We start from the raw sequence: 6,008 nt of genomic DNA, 5'->3' as shown, positions 1-6,008 counted from the left end.
TAGTATGGAATTTGTATGGGGAAGATGCAATATGCCAAGAAAAGCATGCAGCATCTTACATTGTACAAACACAATCCCAGCACGAGTTATGGGTCTTGGCTTTGATTTGGCCTTTCATCACTCTTAAGTATAAGTACACACTCCTAAATGTATACATGCCCAGTGAAGGACTTAAGGTCACGTGCAGATTTATGGCAGATTGGGAGTGTTCTGGAGGAAGACTTTTGTTCAACTTTCATGGCTATATGAAGAGAGTAAAAGGACATGTAATGGCCTTTGGTGAAGGAAGGGTTGTGACTCAGTGGCAGAGCACACACTTTATATACAGAAGGTCACAGGTTCAATCCATAAGATTTCCTGATAGGGCTGAGAAAGACCCTTTCCTAAAGCCTTTGAATCCACCACTGGTCAATGTAGACCTGAGCCAGATAGGCCACTGGTCTGACACAATATAATGTTGCTTTATATGCTCATGTTGATGTAAGGGGAACTGATTGCAGCCCCATCCTGGCTGGTGAAAAGCAAAACAAAGACTGATTCTTCTGCTAGCTAAAGTTATCATCCTTTTCCAGGAAGTCCAGAAAACCTTACATTCCTGGTGGTTTGGTTCATGATTTGAAAATACAGTCCTCAATATAAAGAACATCGCTTTCAGAGTAGGTACATGGAAAGTCCATGGAAGCAATTCTTCTTTCAGCTCCAATTTTTCTGGGCCAGATCACCAAATTTTTCAAGGAAGAATTGCTGCAAAGTTGATTTTGGGATTTGAGTTTGTGCAGCTGGGCTTCAGTTGTTTCACTTAGCAAGTTCTAAGAAAGACTGTGGTGTGGTTACTATGTTGCAGTCAAATCCCCCCCCCCCAGTAAGGTGCTGGGCAGAGGCGGGAAGTCCTCGGCAGGATGCCCTGGGCTACTGGGCTGTTGGTGGGTGGGGGATGAGGAGCTGACTAAGGAGACCATTCTCCCTCAGTTGCTCCTTGTGGGTTCATCCCTCCTACCCTCCCTGTCTTCATTCTGAGACTAGCTGGTTGCCTTTTTGGAGACTGGGTAGGAATTTTTTGCTGCCAACCAGGACTGGCTGTGAGGTTGGTGGTTTTTTCACCTGCCCCAGGATGTGGTAGGCAGTGTGGTTAATTAGGGCTGGTTAGGTATGGTTGCTGTAGGCATGTGTCATGTGGGTTAGAAGGCAGTTTGAACCTTAGCATCCAGCCTGAGGCATAAGGGTCAGGGGGTCAGGGGGTGAGTCAGATTCACTTACACCCTGCTTGCTGGGCTTGGGGAGCCCCTTGGTTGGCTGAGGCAGTCAATGCCGCAGGGTTCATCCGGTTTGCATGGGTCGGCAGTGACAAGCTGAACATGGGCATGGTAGTGCCTGGATTTTTAGGCTGGTGGCATGCCCAAAAATAGTCAAGGGGGAGGCAGATGGCAGATGCTGTTTCCCCCATGTTAGAATCCAGATGGCATAGGGTGTTTGAGTTGGGCCACTGTATTAAAATCAGTATCACAGGAAAAACTGCAGCAGGGTCTAAGTTTTAATTCCAAGCTTCTATCTCGCATCTTCTTTGTTGGGGGGTATAAGGGTAATTAAAGGCTGGTTTGGAGTATGCAATTTCATAAATGGTGTCAGTGAATCATGGGATTTGTAGTCTTCAGTCACATAAATGATTATTCCCATGCATGAGTGTTTCATTCATGAGACTAGAAGTGGTCTTTTTAGTTAAAACCAGCACTATGAATTGTTCCTGCGAATGGAAGGTTGCCATTGAGGTTGGTTTAACACTACCCATCTCACCAGACATTTGACAAATCTGACGAGGAACTGCTTTTGTGACCATTCTCATCAGATAACCTTTTGGCCACGCTTAACACTGATCAGAAGTGCCTGAAAGTTTGTGACAATGACAACTGTTGCAAAAAACCACCTCAAAAAGTTGTGACTAGGTTATGACCATGATCATATGACTCTTGTATGTTATGATAGCACCTTCCATTTCCAAAGGAAAATGGGCAACTGGTTTCTGAGGTATAGTATAGCCAAAATTCAACATTTGGCATGTAGCCTATTTAGCTGTCAGAAGTGGTGTTGGCTTGACAGGTAGTGTGGTAGATAGGGCACTGACATAGGTACATTTCATGACTACATTTCATGGGTGCAGTCATGCCATGATGGAAATGATCTTTTCTGAAGCAAAATAAAATATTCTGCATGCTCAAACTTGCAAGCCCATTCAATTGTGGACTGTTGCATATGACCTATTGCTGGGCTTGTATTACTATATTATCTTATTGTCAGAGATATTAACGTGTTACCGAAGGAATAATTTGTTTCCCCACTTTCATTCTGCTGCTTTGCGAATGTCTGCTTAATTGGCCACAGCTGTGCAGTGGTGCAAACCCTACCAACAAATGAGAGTTTTGATAATTTCCCATCTCCAAAGCACCTCTTAAATGTCTCGTGCAAAAATTCCATCCGTAATACCTTTAGAGTTTAATGGCATGGGACTAGATTTATCATGCCGTGCTGTCTCCTGAAGGCATTTACAACCATCTACTTTCAAGAAGCGTCAACAACAATACCATTACACACCACATCCCTGAAACGTAAACAAAATGCACAGAAAATAGTGAGAAACTTTTTCAGGCTCCTTAAAAAAAAAAGAAAAGAAAAGAAAAGAAAGAAAGGTGGGGGCTTAATTGTGGTCTTTCTTTGGCAATAGAAGATTTTAAAATCAGCTTGCTCTGCATCAGCTACTCGCTGGGCTTGTGGCCAAGAGAATTATATACATTCTTCTGCAGTTGTCTAAAGTACTTCATTATGTATTATCTTTTGTCAACATCCTGTCGGTAATTTCCAATCCCACTTTACGAGCCAGTATCTCCATTATACTCTTTGGGATAAATCCCCAACTTCGTAAATTTGCTGATTTACCATGTTTCTAAATATGACTTATATTCCTCCCACCTCCTGAAAGATTTGTGGAAAGTCCCCAAATCTCTTTGGTAAAGATTAGATCCAAGAAAGCATTATTCTGTTTCTCATCTGTCCCCCAGCTTAAAAAATACACACTATTTTAAAAAAAAATAAAAATAACTAAAGTTTTGTTGTTGTTTTTTAAACACATGTCTAAGGCTTTAATCCTAGAATACTTTCTTAGGAGTAAGCCCCATTGAACCCAGTAGTAAACCTTTACAGACCTGGGCTGTAAAGTACATTATACATAGCAATTAATTAAATCTCAGCCAACACAAAGTCACAAAAATATGAATATGAAGGCTGAACAACTATGATTGTCAAAGACATGAAAATGCATTGACACTCCTACACGCATGTAGTTTCAACCTGTCTTGATCAGCAGTGGACCTCCCCACCCCCACACCCTGGAGTAAAGGTCTGTGATGGAGCCCCCACTGCCACCCCCCACGTGCAAATCCACCCCCCCACTTATCTGGAGCACACAGAGCCTCGCACAACTCCAGGACCTGTTGGGGGAAGCCCCCTGAAGCTTCCCCAACGTTTTAAACTGTGCTTCCAGCAAACCAGAAGCACAGTTTCCTACTGCGTTGGGAGCCTCAGGGACGCTTCCGTGCGGTCCTAGAGGCGCACAAGGCTCAACGCCCGCTGCATTTGCCCCGTTCATTTAATGGCAGGTCCGCCACTGGTCTTGATGAACAATTGAACTCTCAAGCAATTGAATTATTTGATGCCTGCAACACCAGAGCCAAATTAAGCACATGTATCATCATTTGGTATAGATTTATTTGGATGGGGAAAGATCTGCCGCTGCAGCTGCTTCCACCCCTGCTTCCTCCAGCAGCACTGCAGGGAGAACGAGACTTCTGCTGCTGTAGTCTCCTTCCTACTCACTCTCAGCAAGCCAGAGGAGCATTAGTGTTCTGGCTAGAGCAGCAGGGCAACAGGGCTGGAGAGGGTTGGTCCTTTCACCATCCCTCCAACTTTGTCACTTGATGCAGCATTTTCATTGAAAGGCCAGCCCTGCTTGATACCTACCACTAAACCCAGATCCTTATCCATTCATTATGGCTCCATGTTCTCAGTTGAATTCACACAACCTCATTAGGACGATGGCTTCTTCCACATTGTTTCACAGTTATATTTTAAATTAGACATTTGAAGATGGTGAACAACAACGACTGTGTTTGTCTCTTGGTTCACCTTTCTATATTCACTGTGTAAACACTTCTAGCAAGGTAGCTGCGTCAATCTGTTGCAGCAAAAATAACAGAGTCTTGTGGCTAACACCTCAAATTAACACTTCTGTTGTAGAATAACAAGGCATTCATTAGATTTTAAGACACTCCATTGCTCGTTATATTGTTGCATCTGGCACATTTAATTCTGCACATCTTGAAGAACCCCAGCAAGATCACAATTATCGTAATTATTTCCTTGATACAATTACTCAGAGATCAAATGTTCTTGTTTTCTTTATTTATTCATACAGTGTTGTTCACATTCGTGCTGCTTTACATAGAGGGAAAAGGGATCCCTGTCCCAAGCTAGATTCTGATGCCAGGGCAGTAACAGAGAAAAAGGAGGATAAAGGCAAGGGAAGCATTCGTGATCATTTCAGTTACACATTCTTAAGCTCGGGGCTCAATCCTATCCAATATTCCAGTGCTGATGCAGCTGTTCCACTGGAACATGTGCTGCATCTTGCAGTGGGGAAGAAGTCAGGGAAGTCTTCTCAAGGTATGGACATGTTTGTTCCCTTTCCACGCGGCCACACTGCAGTTGCATTGGCACTGGAAAGTTGGATAGGCCCTTAGTTGCAATAGGGAATGGGGACACATAGCTGTCCTGCCACAAAGCCTTCCCCATTCATTTCTATACACAGAGCTAGCACTCACATTGAAGTGTACATGCAAAGGAGTTATATTTGTGTGTCACAGAACACATGGAACTCTGGTCTGGAGAGAATCTACAGAATACCATATATCAGCCGTTTTCAATCTTTTTCATCTCCTGGCACACTGACAAGGCACTAAGATTGTCAAGGCACACCATCATCTTTTTGACAATTGACAGCAGGGGCTTGCACCCCCAGTGGCCCTACTAACAAATGACCCTCCCCCAAACTCTTGCAGCATGCCTGCAGACCATCCACGGCACACCAGTGTGCCATGGCACAGTGGCTGAAAATGGTTACCATAGATGCAGTCTCTTTCCAGTTACAGTGAGGTCCACATTTTTCTGAAAAATCAAGTTATGTTGTTCTCTTTAAACAAGAAAGACATTAGGTGTTTATCTAGTGGGTTTCTTTCCCCCCATGTCATGTTACAGCTGTTTTCATAAAGGCCAATCTTATAGGCACCCTGGAGCAGTATATTGCTTTTAAGAGATAGCTGAAAGTGTACTTCATTCCAAGTAATTCAATAGAACTCATGTTTTGTTTCAAAAGAAAAAAATAACCCTCATAAACTTAATCTCCTCCGAGAGGTTTATAGGTCTTCCACTGCATCCAATGTAAAGAGTTGCCTGTGAAAAGCTGTGCATATTGTTTCCAGGAAATAATTATTCTGAAAGTCAAGATTGCCTCCAATGATACAAAATGCATCCAGCATTTCTGACATCATTATCCCAGCTTCAGACATAATCACTTTTGCATGTGTTGAATCGTGTGGGACCCAACTGAATAATTTTTTTGCTACTTAAAGAAGGATGGAAAGATGGTTTGTTTGGGATAGGAAAAATGCATTTAGGGTGCAATCCTCACTTGTGCTGGAACAGGCAAGGCAGGAGGCTTGTGCTGTATCCAGCGCAGGATTGTGGCCAGAAGCGGCTTAGCCAGAGGCAAGGGGAAACTCTTCCCTTGGTTTCCCTACAGAAACCTAGGTAAGGGCTGCTGACCCCAATGGGTCTCCTCGGACTTGAGCCACCTCCACTGCTGGATGCAGTGGAAGTCACACTGGTGTCACTGCATCACTGCATAGGGATTTAGATAAAATTGGGCTGATAGTATGTAAACTTCAGACAGCTTTACATGCCCC

Source organism: Tiliqua scincoides, chromosome 5 (assembly GCF_035046505.1).
Source record: "Tiliqua scincoides isolate rTilSci1 chromosome 5, rTilSci1.hap2, whole genome shotgun sequence".
NCBI classification, from domain to species: domain Eukaryota; kingdom Metazoa; phylum Chordata; class Lepidosauria; order Squamata; family Scincidae; genus Tiliqua; species Tiliqua scincoides.
Note: the sequence above shows the minus strand (reverse complement) of the source record.